This window comes from Bubalus bubalis, chromosome 17, assembly GCF_019923935.1.
Source record: "Bubalus bubalis isolate 160015118507 breed Murrah chromosome 17, NDDB_SH_1, whole genome shotgun sequence".
NCBI classification, from domain to species: domain Eukaryota; kingdom Metazoa; phylum Chordata; class Mammalia; order Artiodactyla; family Bovidae; genus Bubalus; species Bubalus bubalis.
In genome coordinates, this window is record NC_059173.1 from 7,933,942 (window position 1) to 7,949,164 (window position 15,223).

Genomic DNA, 15,223 nt, shown 5'->3' on the forward strand with positions numbered 1-15,223 from the left:
TCTGCTCCCATTCTATGCCTTGACTCATGCACTTAAATAGTGTTTATTAGTGGAGGTCTTATGATTTTAATATATAAAATATATCAGTATTTTCCTTTTTGAATGGTGCTTCTTAAACAAGAAGTCTTCTCCTACCCCCAAGATTATAAAGGTTGCCTCTGCTATAGGCTTCTGGAAGCTTTGTTCTTTTGCCTTTCACATTTAGATCTACAGCTCAATTGGCATTTATTTCTGCATATGGTGTGACGTAGAGGGATTGGGAAACTCAATACTGTAAAGATGGCAAATCTCTTCAAAACTGACCTGTAGACTATGTCATCTCAACTCAAACCCAGCAAGCATTTGTCATTGTCGTATGAGAGACCCGATAAACTAATTCTAAAATTGATAAATAAATTCAAAAAAAGAATATCCAAGATAATATTGTAGAGAGAATGCTAAAAGAATGTGTTTTATTGATATCAAGACTATTATAAAGCTATAGTCATTGAGACCATGTGATACTGACATAAACATAACCAAATCGACCAGTGGAATCGAATGAAAAGCCCGGAACCAGCCTACACGCATGTGGGGAACGTATGTTTTGCGACACAAGTGGACCCACAGGGCAGCGGGGGAAAGATAATTCTTCCAATACATTGTGAGGGGTCATCCATACAGAGAAAAACAAACTTGTCTCTAGGGCTCCCACTTTTCAACACTGCGCAAGGCCAGGGGACTCTGTTCTTCAATGCTTGTATGACGATGGCAGTGATGGTTATCACATCACCAGTATTTATTACAACTTTGCCACTCTCAAAGTGCTTTCCAGTCTGTTATTTTCCCCAAACCCTAAGAAGCAGGCAGGGAAGACATTATCAGTCCTTTCATGCATAATGAAGCGGTGGCTCCAAGGGGTGAGTGATCAACCCAAGGACACTTGCCTAGCCCTTGAGCTTCACCCGCGGCTTCTTCCACTTTGTGAGAAGCCCAGTGCTCCTTCCTGAGGGGCATGACAGAGGGGCAGGGAGAAGTGGGCTTTGGTGGAGGCGGACTGGAAATGGCTAGAGGTCAGTCGTACACTTTTCAGACCCTGCAGTGGGCTCCTTGACCAGGTGTCAGTCCCTGGATCGCTCCCTGGAGGAGAGTTGTCCCCGGGATAGAGCAAGGGGGCTGTGAGTTGCGGTGGGAAGAGGATGGCATGGGAAAGAAACAGAGGATCTGCCATTTGTAATCATGCTGGAGACTGGGGTGGGGTGTGAAGATGAGCTGGGGTTCTAATTCCAGCTCTGCCATGAATTTGCTGTGTGCCTTTGAACAGCTGACCTCACCTTTCTGGGCCTCAGTTTTCTGAGTCTTCATCATTAAATTAACCATCTTTCCAGTCTTTCATCTTTAAATGAACCAACTCCAAGATGTATCCCTTAAGGTGTTTGTAAAGAATTAACAGAAATGGTGCCTATTGCTTAGTAAGGACTCAGCAATTATCAGCAATTGGTGTTAGTATTATTCAGATCACTTCTTTCTAATAAAAAGTAGCAGCTGCCATTGATCGAGCATTTATATGTCTTTTTCTCTTGTGAAACTGGGGGCTCAGCCTTCACAAAGGATTTATGAGCTGCATTTGCCAAGCCCTACCCATCTCCTGATACAGAATGGATGATTCTACATGCTTTTATATATAGGTATAGAAAAAAGACTGGAAGGAACTACACCAAGATGTTAAAAATTATCATCTCTGGGTGATAAGAATGGAGTTGATTTGCTCTTCTTCTTTTTATTTACTATTTTCTGAATTATGTACATTAGATGAGAATTAATTTTATAGTTGGGAAAATGATTGCTCTGATAAAGAAGATGGAGGTATGAATTCTTCTTGTTAGTTTAAATGAAGAAGAGTCTGCAAAGGGCCACTTTAAAGCCTCTCCTTGAGTTCCAAGCTTAAACAGACAATGGTTTTGGAGTCAGAAATTCCAGAGTACCAATCCCAGCTCTGCTCCTTTCTAGCTGTGCTAAGCTAGCTGAGTCTCTTAACCTCTGTTGGCCCCAGTTCTCTCATCTGAAAAATGAAAATGGAACTAGCAGCCTTCGAGGCTTGTTTTCAAGGGCTTGATATGTGTGAAAGTACATGGCCATGTTTCTGGCACTTAGGAGGCACTCACCCAGGAGTGACCCTTCCTTTAGGTGGGCTCCTTTCCCAGAGTTTCAGTGGAGATCCTTTGAAGGTGGCCATTACCTACCATCTCACTTTACAGAGGAGGATACAGGGATTCAGGGTGGAAACTTGTCCAAGGTCACAGAGCTCCAAAGGGAAATTCTGAAACAGGCTCAGAGAGGGTGAGTGATCAGACAGAGGTCACACAGCTTAAATTTACTGCCTGTGTAGCTTGTAAAACAACAAACTAAACACCCTCCCCCACCCCCCCAAAACCCGAGTGCCCTTTATTGGGGGGTTACCATTAATGAGGCACCGTGGCAAACCTCCTGAACAAAACCAGCAGCAGCAACAACAAATCCGCTGCCATTTATCAGTGCTTACGCAATGCCAGGGATCTTGGCACGTTCCACAATCGTCTCAGTTAATTCTCCAGACAATTCTAGGACTTGCGTCTTTCGAGCCCATTTTACGGATGGGGAAACTGAGGCTTAGAGGCTGAGGCCCTTCCCCAGAGCCGCAGCAGGCCTGGCACCGGGTCTGCCCAGCTCCCCGGGAGGCTGCGGGAGGGCCAGGTGGCATGCAAGGAGTTAAGCGGTAGGCAGTGCCGTGGCTCCGCGCGAGGAGCGCGCCGGGCTGAGGCGTGCTGGCGGCGGCGGCTGCGCTGGGAGCTCGGGCTCCAGAGACGTGAAGTCCGGGGGAGCGAGCGAGGCAGGGAGGGAGGCAGCGAGAGAGAGGGAGGCGAGGCGGCCGGAGCCCCGCGCCCAGCCGCAGCCCGCGCCCAGCGCGCAGCGGGCCCGGGCATCCCCGGGCGGGTGCCTGCGCGGGGCCTCGCCTTGGCGCGGGGCACCCGCAGTGCCGCCCGCCCGCCAGCCCGCCCGAGCGCTAGGCTCGCAGGAGCCCGGTTTGCACTTCCTCTCGCCTCCGCCCGCCTCCCCGGCTCACCGGCTGGCGTCGCCACCGCCTCCTCGTCCCCGGCCACCGCTGTCGCCGCTGCTGCAATCCAGGACGCACACTCTTCCACTTTCCCGCTGGAGGCGCGGAGGATGCCCCTTGCACCAGACCCGGAGAAATACCCCCCCGGGCCGCCGGGAGGAGACTAGGCGGCGAGAAAGAAAATCCAGTCTCCCTTTCTTGGATGCCACTGCAGCAGCTGGCAGCTGGGAAGGCACCCACAGAGCGGGTGCGCCAAGCGGGACGCGGGAGTCGCAGAGAGAGAGACCCCGGGCGCTGGCTGGGCTCCGTTGGCAGAGTTTGCAAGTGACTGAGACCCTCAGGTAAGGGCTAATGGGCCTGGTCCTGCTAGCAGGGGGGCCTTAGGGAGAGGGCATAGAGCTGCTGCAAAGGATATCTGTCCCCCAGCTGGGCTGCCGATTCCAGATGCTGCCTGGAGCCTGGGGTTCAGTGTCCAGAGCCAGGTGAGTAAAGAACCCCGAGTGGTGACAGCCTGCTCTGGGTGGATGACAAACTTTCTTTCCTCCCGCAGAGGGTTGGACGTGCTGGCTTATCCTGCGTCCTTCCTCCAGGCATCCCCTCGGGTTCCCAAGATAGGACGTCCAGGGCTTCTCAGCTGACCTGGGCCGGGGGGAAGGCAATGGGCCCGTTTCATTTGACTCATGAATCACCCTCTTCTTGGCCAGTTAGAGTTTTGAGGGAGAAGGAGCTGGACGTATTTTCAAGTTGACTTTACAGGGTTTTTTTGGGGGTAATACTCTGGTAAACGAGATTCCCCATCATCTGGAGAAGAAGCCAGGGCTGCCTGAGTGATGAATTCTGTGTAGAGTGCTTTGCAGTCTTGCTTATGTCCATTCTGGTGCGTGAGAGCATATGTGTGTGTATATGTGTGCGTAGAGAGAATCAGGGGGACCTGTCCAGACAGATCGCCCCCATCCAAGCCCTTCCAGCAGCCCCAAGCGTCATCGCTGGAGCCGAATCACCTCGCTGGCAGACGCTAGAAACAGTGGGGATCAGCTCCGATCCCTTGCAGCTCCTTAGATGAGCTAAAAATTTGGGAGAAGTTTCCTGAGCTGCTCAATGAGACCATTCAGATTGGAGCCTGGCGAGGTGCAAACTTCAGCAGAAAAGAGGTTGGAATGGACATTTGGATGGGGACTCCTGGCACTATCATCCTCAACTCTGAGGCTGTGGGTGGTCTGTCACACCCCGGGCCCTTCGAGGCTCTGCAGAGCCCAGCACATAGCTCATGAGTTTGGCCAGATCGTTTTTTTCCTCTTAAGGAAAAACATGCTCCGAAGAGGCCACCTGGTCTCCAGGGGTCATTTTTGGAGCCATCCCTGCTGTCACAGCCCCCGGGATGAAGTCTTGCTTCACTCCCTAGGGTTCCAGCCTCGGGCCGGGGTCATCTCCATGAACTAGTTGGTCCGTGAGGCAGGCAGTGGAGGTGCTTCTGTTCGTGACCTAACAGATGTATTCCCCTGGCCCTGTGGTCAGACCTGGTGTCTGCCTCTAGGGAACAACATTGCTGCGTGGTTCCTGGACAGTGCTTGAGGCACGAGGTGGGAGTCTGAGGACCTCCGCTGGTGCTTGGGATTCTGACCTGGGGCCAGGCAGGCTACGAGCTGCTTCTCTAGGCTGCCAGGACCCGGGAATGCTTCAAGGGTGTCAGAGGCTGGTATTTAATGTCCCGGGGAAACCCTGTCTTCGGGTCAAGAGGTTGAACGTCAAGTCGGCCATCAATTTGCTCACATCCAAATGTGAGTTTGGGCAAATCACTCAACCTCTCTGAGCTCCAGTTGCTGCTTCTTTAAAAAGGAAGAGATTTCCTGTATCCTCAGAGGTCCAGACATTCTTGCAGCCCTGAGTGACTGTCAGAGATGAAATCCTCCAAATCCCAGGAGGTGGTGTAACACAGTGTGTAAGTGGTCTAGGACTGAGACATGTCTGAGTCTGACCAATCACTTCGCCCTCTGAACCTCGGTCCCTCCACAGTACAATGAGGAGCTGATAACTGAGACGGTGCGTGGGAAGTGCTTGGTGCGCCTGGTGAGACTGGGGCTGCACGAATGCAGCAGCAAGGCTGTCTGTTTTGAGTCTTGTGCACGGGCATCTGGGTGCTGTTGTCCCCAGGGAGGCTGGCCCTGAACACCAGGTGACTGATCCTTGGCTGGGGACCCGGCCCTTGTTCTCTCAGATCATCTGACACCTGCAGTTCCCTCCCCACCCCCAACCCCGCTACGCTCCTTCCTCATAAAAGCACTTCTGGACCAGCAGCTCCTAGTGGGGAGCCCCAGGCGGTCTGGGAGCACTGGATGCATCCAGCTGCTGCGTCACCATGACAACAGGAGGTAGAGGTAAGCTGTCTCCATGGCTTCAACTTTGCAGCTGTGGAGGGATCCAGGGCAGAGAAGTTCAGTATGTCTGGGCAGCCCTCCATCTGCTGAGGCTGTCGGATCAGGCGAGGCTGCTGTTCCCTGCAGGAACAGCCACGCCGGGAAAGTGTCTTGCGTGCGTATGTGTGGGCAGGTGGCTGAGATTGTGGAGGAAGGCTGTCAATTAGTCAGTCTTATTTCTTTCTGAATGGTTCCGAGGCTTGGGATATCTACATCCCTCCCTGTACTAGGTAACCCCTGTGCTGTGCTTAGTCGCTCAGTCGTGTCTGACTCTTTGTGACCCCCTGGACTGTAGCCCCCCAGGCTTCTCTGTCCATGGGGATTCTCCAGGCAAGTATACTGGAGCGGGTTGCCGTGCCTTCCTCCAGAGGATCTTCCCAACCTAGGGATCGAACCCAGGTCTCCCGCATTGCAGGCAGATTCTTTACTGTCTGAGCCACCAGGGAAGCGCTGGGTCCATGCAAAAACCTCCACGGGGATGACAGACCTCATCTTGGCCAACACGGAGTGAGTTAACAGGCATGCAGCCTGGCCTGGAGTGGGAGCAGCTCCACCGTGTGTTAGCTCTTATCTGCGGGCTCGACTTTCAGGATTCAGAAAACGAACAGTTTGCTTTCCTGGCCGAATAGGACGTGTGTGTCTGTGCAGACACATGTGTGTGAACATGTGCCTATGTATACGTTCTCATGTAGTATGCATACGTGTGCTCATGTGAGTATGAGTTACGTAAAACCCTGAAGTGTGTGTGGGCACCTGCGAGACTAGTGTCAGTATGTGTGTGTACTCATGAGATTGCCTGTCCATGGACTTAGGCATATGTGTGTGTGCGCGTGCCTGAGTGTGAGTGTGGGTATGCATAAGCAATTGTGAGTGTTAAGCAGTTGTGTGTGTGTGGTCAGGTGCACACATGTGTCACGAGGGTCTGTGTGCCAGTCTCTGTTTGAGGAGCTGTGTGGGGTGGCCAGGGCACCTGTGCGTGTTGTCTGTGTGGGCATCTGTGGGCACTGCGTGTGTGTGCACGTGCGCACCCGTGTGCAGTGATACGAGTGCAAGCTTACGGTTGTGTCTAGCCCCGTGCTTTTCACGGTGCCTTGTGCCTCTGTGCGCGTGCGTGTGTACAGCCCTGCACGCTTCTCGTCCTCTGTGTGCCTGTTTGCTGTGATGCAGCCTCTGTGAGTGTCTCTGTGTGTACCTGTGGGGTTCTGAATGCATGTGTCTGTGAGTGAGAGAGGGTACATTTGACTGTGTCTCTATGTACGTGTGTGTTTCTATGGATGTGCACCTGTGTGTTTTGCAGTGTATACTTAGTCATCTGAGTGTGTACACATGTGTTTCTGAGTGTGTGCACCTGTGTGAAGCACTGGACGCTTGGCTGTATCTCTGTGTATATGTATGTGTTTCTTAGTGTTGCTATTGGGTTTATCAGTTGCTGTGTCCATTTGAGTGTGTCTCGGTGTGCACGTGAGGTGTCTCCGAATGTGTTTCTGGATGTTGCAGTGTGACGTTTGTGCATGGCTCCTGTGTGTGGGTGAGTTTCCGAATGTGTGTACCTAGGGTGGGGCCTTGTATCTTTTCACATGTCCCTGAGGGTATGATGTGTGTTTCGTGTGCTTGCCTGTGTGGGGGACAAAGCAACTTCTGTGTGTGTCGCATGTGTATGTGTGTGTTTCTGAACACATGCGTCTGTGCAGGTGTGACTCGGTGTCCGCAGGGCTGATAAGGTGCTGGGGCGGGGGGGCGGGGGCGGCTGTAAACACTGCTGAGAGCGTCCAAACAGAACACATCTCTGAACCTTTAAACGCTGCTCTTCTGTCTGCTCTGCACGTCTGCACTGTGCTCGTGTGTGTACCTGCCGAGCGTTGATTCAGCGATCGGTGGTGCCAGCTCTGAGCAGAGTGTTCGGGTGTCGTATATTCATTTTCCCAGGTGCCTTTGCTCTGAAGCTGGGTCTTCCTCTGCCCCCCGGCTCCCTCAGCCCCCAGGACAACCCACGTCTCCCCCGCCAGAAGCCTGTACTTAGGCCAGTCACTGAACAGACTCACAGATGTTCAGAGCACAGGTATAATTTTAGGCAGAAGGTCTGAACATAGGCAGCCTAGGATGCACTGAACATTTCGACAGCAGTGTTTCTAATTAAGAGCAACTTGTTTTCCTTAAATAAACAAATCAAGTGAGGAAAGAAATTGCCTGAGATTAATGGCTCCCCGGAGCAGGTCCAGATGTTGGGAAGGTGAGGATGGGGGTCCCCACAGACTGCCAGTGTTGCTGCTGGGGTCTTCCAGATTTTGACCAGGAGTTGATGATGCAGGCACTGCAGAAGCTGGTGAGGCGAGCAGGCCGGGGCAGTGTGAGAACCCTTTCTGAGGTTTGCCTAGTGTTTGGTTGTTGGGGGAAACACATCCCTGGCTCTAATTCCTCCTTCCTCCCTGTATCCATGCTCTTAGCCATGAGTTGTGGCTGTTCTTCCCACTCAAGAGGCAGGCAGGGTCTGTGCTCCTCATCCTTCACTTTCAGTTTGGCCTTGTGTCTTCCTCTGGCCATTGGTGGAAGTGATAGAGTGTCCTTTCCAAGCTTAGATGTCCAGGGGCCTTGCATGTTTCTGCCATGGCTGGGAGAAGGGCTCCACCAAGGTAGCTGCCCTCCTCCCCCTAGCCTGGCCCCAGAATGAACACATGTTGAACTACCCTTAGCCCAAACCTCAGTGAAGAGTCTAGCTCAGCCATGCTCCAGCTGGCCACTAACAGATCAACTAATTAAATCCTTATATTACTGGGGCTTTGTGGCTGTTCGTTACACACCATTATTGTGATTGTAGCTAACTGATGCAATTACCAGTGGTCTGTGTTTCCTGGTCCTGTGGGACCCCTGGTACTCATTCAGAGATGCACCATGTACTTCTCACCATGGATACCCCATTCCTACCTGGATCTCTGCTCCTCGCAACAACAGCAGTGTTAATAATAATAATAACAGCTAATGCTTATGGAGCGCTTACCAGATACCAGATACCATGCCAGAGGTTATATATGTATATATATATATATATATATATATATATATATCATCATACAACTACTCTCTGAGATATTTCTGTTATGACTTCTGTTATAACCTGTGAGGCTCAGAGAGATGATTTGACAACTCAGGAGAGGCATCACTGGGATTTGCACTCAGATCACCAGATGTCAGAGACCATGCCTTTAACCACGATGTCGTCTTGCCTCCCCAGTGCTAGCAGGCATGCTTGCCATTCTTGGGAAGCAAGCACATACTTGACCTTCGCGTTGGCTCACCTGGAGGTTAGGTAGGCAGGAATGAATTAGATCACAGACATGAGAAGCGTCACTTTGGTTGAGGGGAGATTTGTTCATTCTCTCATTCACGTATTCGCTCTGTATTGAATGTCAGGATTTGCTGATGCTCAGCATTTGCTCTGAGTCTTCTAAGAGTCGTACTTTGTCCCGGGCCTTGAAGATACAGAAATAGCAGACCCCAATCCTGTCCTTGAGGACCTTACAGTTTGGGGAGGAAGCAGGAGGCCCTGGGTTCTGGAGGCAGATTAGACTGGAGTCAAGCCCAGCTTCCCGATTACTATCTGAGCCCCACATTCCTTGAGTCTCGGCTTGAGAACAGAAGCTTTAGTTTACCACCTTGCTGCTGCTGCTAAGGCGCTTCAGTCGTGTCTGACTCTGTGTGACCCCATGGACTGCAGCCCGCCAGGCTCCCCCGTCCCTGGGATTCTCCAGGCAAGAACACTGGAGCGGGTTGCCATTTCCTTCTCCAGTGCATGAAAGTGAAAAGTGAAAGTGAAGCCGCTCAGTCGTGTCCGACTCTGTGCGACCCCATGGACTTAGGAAATAACATAGGAAGGCACGTGCCTCGGTTTGCTCGTCTGTAATATGGCAATGATAAGGACAGCACCTCCTCCCAGAGGTGTTATGAGTATTTACTACGGAAGCTCAGCCCGTCAGCCCCGGGCATTGTGAAAGGGGACTTTGGCTGAGGTTGCACAGGGTTGGTGACAGAGCTGAGGTCAGAGGCTGGGCCTTTTGCGTCCTGACCTGTGACAGGGACCTCAGATCCCACGCTGCTTTCACACGCGAGCGTATTCGTTTCTTACTGCTGCTATAACAAGTGACCACAAGTACAGGGACTTAAAACAATGCGAACTTATTCTCATTGCTAGGGATTAGAAATCTAGAATGGGTCAGCAGGGCTCCGTTCCTACTGGACTCTCAAGGGGAGGAACATTTCCATGCCTTTTCTATGGCCTGGAGGCGGCCCACATTCCGAGGCTGGTAGCCCCACGTCACTCTGACCTCCGCCTCCACGGTCATATCTCCATCTCTGACTTCTGAATTCCCTGCCTCCCTTATTAGATGGGCTTCTCTCATAGCTCAGTCGCTGAAGAATCTGCCTGCAATGCAGGAGACCCGGGTTCGAGTCCTGGGTCAGGAAGTTCCTCTGGAGAAGGAAATGGCAATCCACTCCAGTATTCTTGCCTGGAAGATCCCATGGACAGAGGAGCCTGGCAGGCTACAGTCCATGGGGTCGCAAGAGTCGGACACAACTTAGCAGCTAAACCACCGCCTCCACCTTATTAGATGGCACTGGGCCCCCTCAGATAATCCAAGATAATCTCCCCATCTCAAGATCTTTAACTTACTCGTATATGCAAAGCCCCTTTTGCTATGTAGGGTAACATCACCATAGGTTCAAGGAATTAGGACACGGATATCTTTGGAGAATAGTTATTTGGCTACCAGGCTTCCCTGATGGCTCAGATGGTAAAGAATCTGCATGATTTGATCCCTGAGTCAGGAAGATCCTGACCCAGAGAGCATGGCAACCCACTCCAGCATTCTTGCCTGGAGAATCCCATGGACAGAGGAACCTGGCAGGCTACAGTCCATGGGGTCAAAGAGTCAGCCACAACTGAGCAACTAACATTTTCACTTCTTTTTCTTTATTTGGCTACCACGGTGGAAAAAAACAAATGAATCATTCCACATTCATTGATTCAACACATATTTATGGAGTGCTTAGGTGCACCAGGCTTGAGTATTTCCTGGGCATCGACCATGTACCTAGGTCTGTCTAGGTCCTGAAGATGAAGTGTTGAGCAAACAAACAGAGGCCCTGCTGTCCTGGGGGGTGATTCCAGGAATGGGAATCAGAACAAAAATGCATAAATAAATAACCGAACAGCTTAAATTTAAATAGTGATGAGTTCAGTGAGGAAAACACAGCAGGTGATGGAGGTGGTGTCTTCTAACAGCCCCTGTCGGGGTCCTCTGCATCGAGGAACCCTCCTCCCCTACCCCTTCTGGTCTGGGGGCGGGCATGGTCCTCCTCTGCGGCCAGGCCCTGGGTGCTGCACTTCCCACCCCTAGTGGCTCCTCTACACTCTGCCCTCCATTGTAACTGCCCTTGGTCACCCCACTGGGGTGAGCCGTCTGTTACCCACTGGCCCCTGACCAACATGGGTGCTTGATGTGCCAGGAAATGTGCCCTGCTCTTTTTGTGTTTTCACTCATTGATCCTTACAACATCCCTCCAAGGAAAATGCTCTTTTACCCTCTTTCTCAGGTAAGGAGTATAGGCACGTTCACAGCATCTTTATTCACAATGGCGGACAAGTGGAAGCAACCCAAGTGTCCATCGACATGGGATGAAGTGTGCTCCATCCATGCCGTGGAATATTATTTAGCCTTAAAGAGGAGCAAAATTCTAACACACACTACAACAAGGATGAACCTCAAAGATGTTCACGCTAAGTGAAATAAGCCCGACACAGCAGGACAAACACTGTGTCGTTCCACTTTGACTTTCTTAAAGTAGTCAGGTTCAGAGAGACAGGAAGTAGAATGGTGGTCTCCGGGGGCGGGGTGGGGGGGAGAAATGGGGAGTTGGTGTTTAATGGGATCGAGTTTCCATTTGGGAACATGACTGTTCTAGAGATGGACGGTGGTGACAGTTGCATGACGCTGTGAATGTACTTAACACCACTAAACTGTACACTTAAAAATGGTTAATGTAGGAAATTTTATGTTGTGTATGACATCACCGACTTAATGGATATGAGTCTGAGCAAACTCCGGGAGACAGTGAAGGACAGGGGAGCCTGGCGTGCTGCCGTCTATGGGGTGGCGAAGAGTCAGACACGACTGAGCAACTGAACAGCAACAACAACAGATGAAAACAAAGTAAATAAGTAAGTTAAAAGTCTAGAGAGGACTTCCCTGGTGGTCCAATGGATAGGAATCCACCTGCCAATGCAGGGGACACAGGTTCAGTCCCTGGTCTGGAAAGATTCCTCATGCTGCAGGGCAGTTAAGCCCGTGGGCCAGGCTACTGAGTCCACGCACCCTAAAGCCCATGCTTCACAACAGGAGAAGCCACTGCAAGGAAAAGCCTATGCCCTGAGACTAGAGAAGGCCTGTGCATAGCAACGAAGACCCAGTGCAGCCAAAAAAGAAGAAATACATTAAAAAAAATTTTTTTTCTGAAGTCTGGAAAGGCTAAGATTGGAACCAAGATCTGACCCTAGAGGCCATGTTCTCTTCCCCATACAACATGGTCTCACCCTCAGAGCACTATGTGCACCCAAAAGTGGGTGTGCAAGGAAAGTGTGAAAACAAGCTAGGAGAATGTGGACTGGGGCTTTGCACGCCGCAAAAGGAAGACCTAAGGTGCTGAGGAGCCCATGGCACGCTGGCACCGTGCACTCCCTTTCATCAAGGTTCACCCACTGGTCTATTCAATGGATTTTTATTGAGCACCTACTGTATGCCAGACCCTGTGGAGAAAGTGAGGAGAAAAACAAGACCCCAGCCTGCATATAATTACAACTTGAAGTAACCGCCAGAATTTAGGGCCTCTGAAATGAAGACTTCCTTGAGAGAGAGGAAAAAAAACAGAGCCCGGCTCTGAAGGATGAAGAGGATTGAGCAGGTGAAAAAGGCTGGGAAGATAGCAGAAGCAGCACGTGCAAAGGCCCTGGGGTGAGGAGAGTGGCATGAATCAAAGACACGGACGCACTTCCAGACTAGGAAAGAGCTGGCACACAGCCAGTGGACAATTCTCAGGGCTTCACCAGCCCCCTGAGTGCTTTGCTCTTTATCCTTCCAGCAGTGGGAGGCCTTGGGCAGATGTTAAGGACAGGGAGTGAAATGATTCTATTAAACCCCGGCCAGAGCAATAAGAAGAAACTGCACCCCTACATGAGGTGGGAGCCCATTGAAATGCCCACAGAGAGGGAGCTGGGCAGACTGCAGCGATTTCAGGATTTCAGCTTCATTATGCAAAACACACAGCTTTCCAGGGGAGAGGTAGGCTTGGCAAAAAAGAGTCAACAAATTAGTTTTTTAATCTGCTTTAAGTTGCTAAAACGCCCTGTCTCCCTTCCATTGTCACCTGACGGCCTGTGGGCTATTTTCACTTTTATCAGAGAATTTTTTTTTTTTTAATTAAAGGAGTTTTTCCTTTTGAAAAACAAATCCCAGCTGTGTTCTGATAAGATAGAATTAAAAACGGCATGGGGGGGAAATGCCACAGAAAGCTCTGACTTTTCTCCTTCTGTATCTGAACTGATTTAAATAATAATTATATGTTTCATTTTGATGCAGCCTCTCCTCAGCCCTTCCTGGCCTCCCCCAAATCACCAGAGTGTACCAGCAGCTCCAAACATAGGATGCTTCTAAAACTCCCAACTCTTGGCCCCTAGAGAGAGAGAGATTGAGAGACAGCCCTATAAAAGACTGAGCTGCTGCTGCTGCTAAGTCGCTTCAGTCGTGTCCGACTCTGTGCGACCCCATAGATGGCAGCCCACCAGGCTCTCCCGTCCCTGGGATTCTCCAGGCAAGAACACTGGAGTGGGTTGCCATTTCCTTCTCCAATGCATGAAAGTGAAAAGGGAAAGTGAAGTCGCTCAGTCGTGTCTGACTCTTAGCGACCCCATGGACTGCAGCCTACCAGGCTCCTCCATCCATGGGATTTTCCAGGCAAGAGTACTGGAGTGGGGTGCCATTGCCTTCTCCGGATAAAAGACCAAGAGTTCTGACCTAACAGCTTCAGGTTCAGGGCAAAAGTTGCTCGAATCCAAGTGCTGCCAATTCACAACTGTGTGACCTCAGGTAATTTATTTCAATCCCCTTAGCTTCTAACTGCGTGTGTGCATCCTGGGACCCCTTGGACTGTAGCCCACCAGGCTCCTCTGTCCATAGGATTCTCCAAGAATACTGGAGTGGGTCGCCATGCCCTCCTCCAGGGGATCTTCCTGGCCCAGGGATTGAACCTGGGTCCCTTATGTCTACTGCATTGGAAGGTGAGTTCTTTACCATTAGCACCACCTGGGAAGCCCTAGCTTCCCACTGCTGCTGCTGCTGCTAAGTCACTTCAGTCGATTCTCCAGGCAAGAACACCAGAGTGGGTTGCCATTTCCTTCTCCAGTGCATGAAAGGGAAAAGTCAAAGTGAAGTCGCTCAGTCGTGTCTGACTCTTACTACTCATATGTAAAATGGAAATAATGATAGTATTTATATTCGTTGGATCCTTCTGGTTGTAACTGACAGAAAGTCCAACTTAAATATCATGACTGTATAGGTTCATGTAACTGGCAACTAGCTTCAGGTTTGGCTTGATCCAGGAGTTTGATGGCGTCACAGGACATTCTCTCACTTTCTCTCTCTCCCTCCCTCCCACTGTGTCTCTTTTCTTCCCCCTCCCAATCTCTTGACTCTCCTTTTCCTCAGTGGTGGGCTTTCCTTCTCCAGTGGGCTCTGGCTATCTTCATCTCTGCACAAATGCCTACCAGTCACTCCATTATTACATAGTGTCAGCCGCAAGCCCTCCTCCCACCCGGTTTCCTGAAATCAGAGAAAATGACTATACTGTTCAGTCAGATTGAGGTCATATGGCCACCTTGGACCCTCCTCGGGTGGGGAGGGTGTGAATCAGCTCTTGTGGTTTCCTGAATCACAAAGACCAATAGCAGAAGCGGGATGGGTCCCCGAAGGATAATCAGGACCCAGTTAACCTGAGCAAAGGAAGTAAATGCTGGTCCCACTAAAATGACCTTTCTACTGCTGTCACCTCAGAGGGTTGTTGTGAGGTGAAGATTAAATGATATTGATCATGCAAGGTGCTTGGCGCTGAGCCCAGCATGCAGTGTACACAGTAAACGCTGTTCCTACTGCTTCTATGCTGTTATTGACACATGATTGACATGTGATATCACACAGGGAGGGGCTCTGTGAGTACTGAGGGTGATGGGGGACGCCCATGACCAGATGACTCAGCCTCGGCACCCTACTGGCCCCTGGGAGTCTTGGGTCTGTCAATTCCCCTCCAGTTTTGGTTGCCAAAAGCCATCATTCCCTAACAAACCACATCTCACGGATGGCTTCACCAGCTAAAAGCTGGTGATGGCTCAAAGGACGCAGGGAGGGGTGACAGATGCTGCCAGGGGCAGGCAGGTCCCCTAGGAGGGGCAGTGATGAGCCAGAAACCTGGGGGACCAGCTACAGGGAGCACCCACTCCCACCCAGCTCTCTCCCCACATCTCTCAATGGTCTTTAAGGTGTTATGCACAACCTCTACCTGCTTGTAAATGTTGGTCACCCAATTCAGGCAATTTTGAAACACTGGAAAAAGCAAACAGGCATGCCTGTGGGCTCAGCTGGACCTCTGTTGTAAAGCCAGAGGTTTTACATGGGGGGGGGGGGGACATGGGGGA

The 15,223-nt window shown here is 50.9% G+C and overlaps 1 protein-coding gene across 2 annotated transcripts in view; it reads left to right on the forward strand.

Moving 5' to 3' along the window:
• The first annotated feature begins 2,534 nt into the window (after window positions 1-2,534).
• Window positions 2,535-15,223, forward strand: part of WSCD2 (WSC domain containing 2) — a 116,578-nt gene continuing 103,889 nt past the window's right edge. The window contains exon 1 of one of the 2 annotated variants that reach the window (XM_006045053.4): window positions 2,535-3,414. The gene's annotated coding sequence lies outside the window, so the exon portion shown is untranslated. Of the gene's footprint in view, window positions 3,415-5,042; window positions 5,449-15,223 lie in introns of those variants that run through there. The other variant, XM_025267443.3, reaches the window with a different exon arrangement.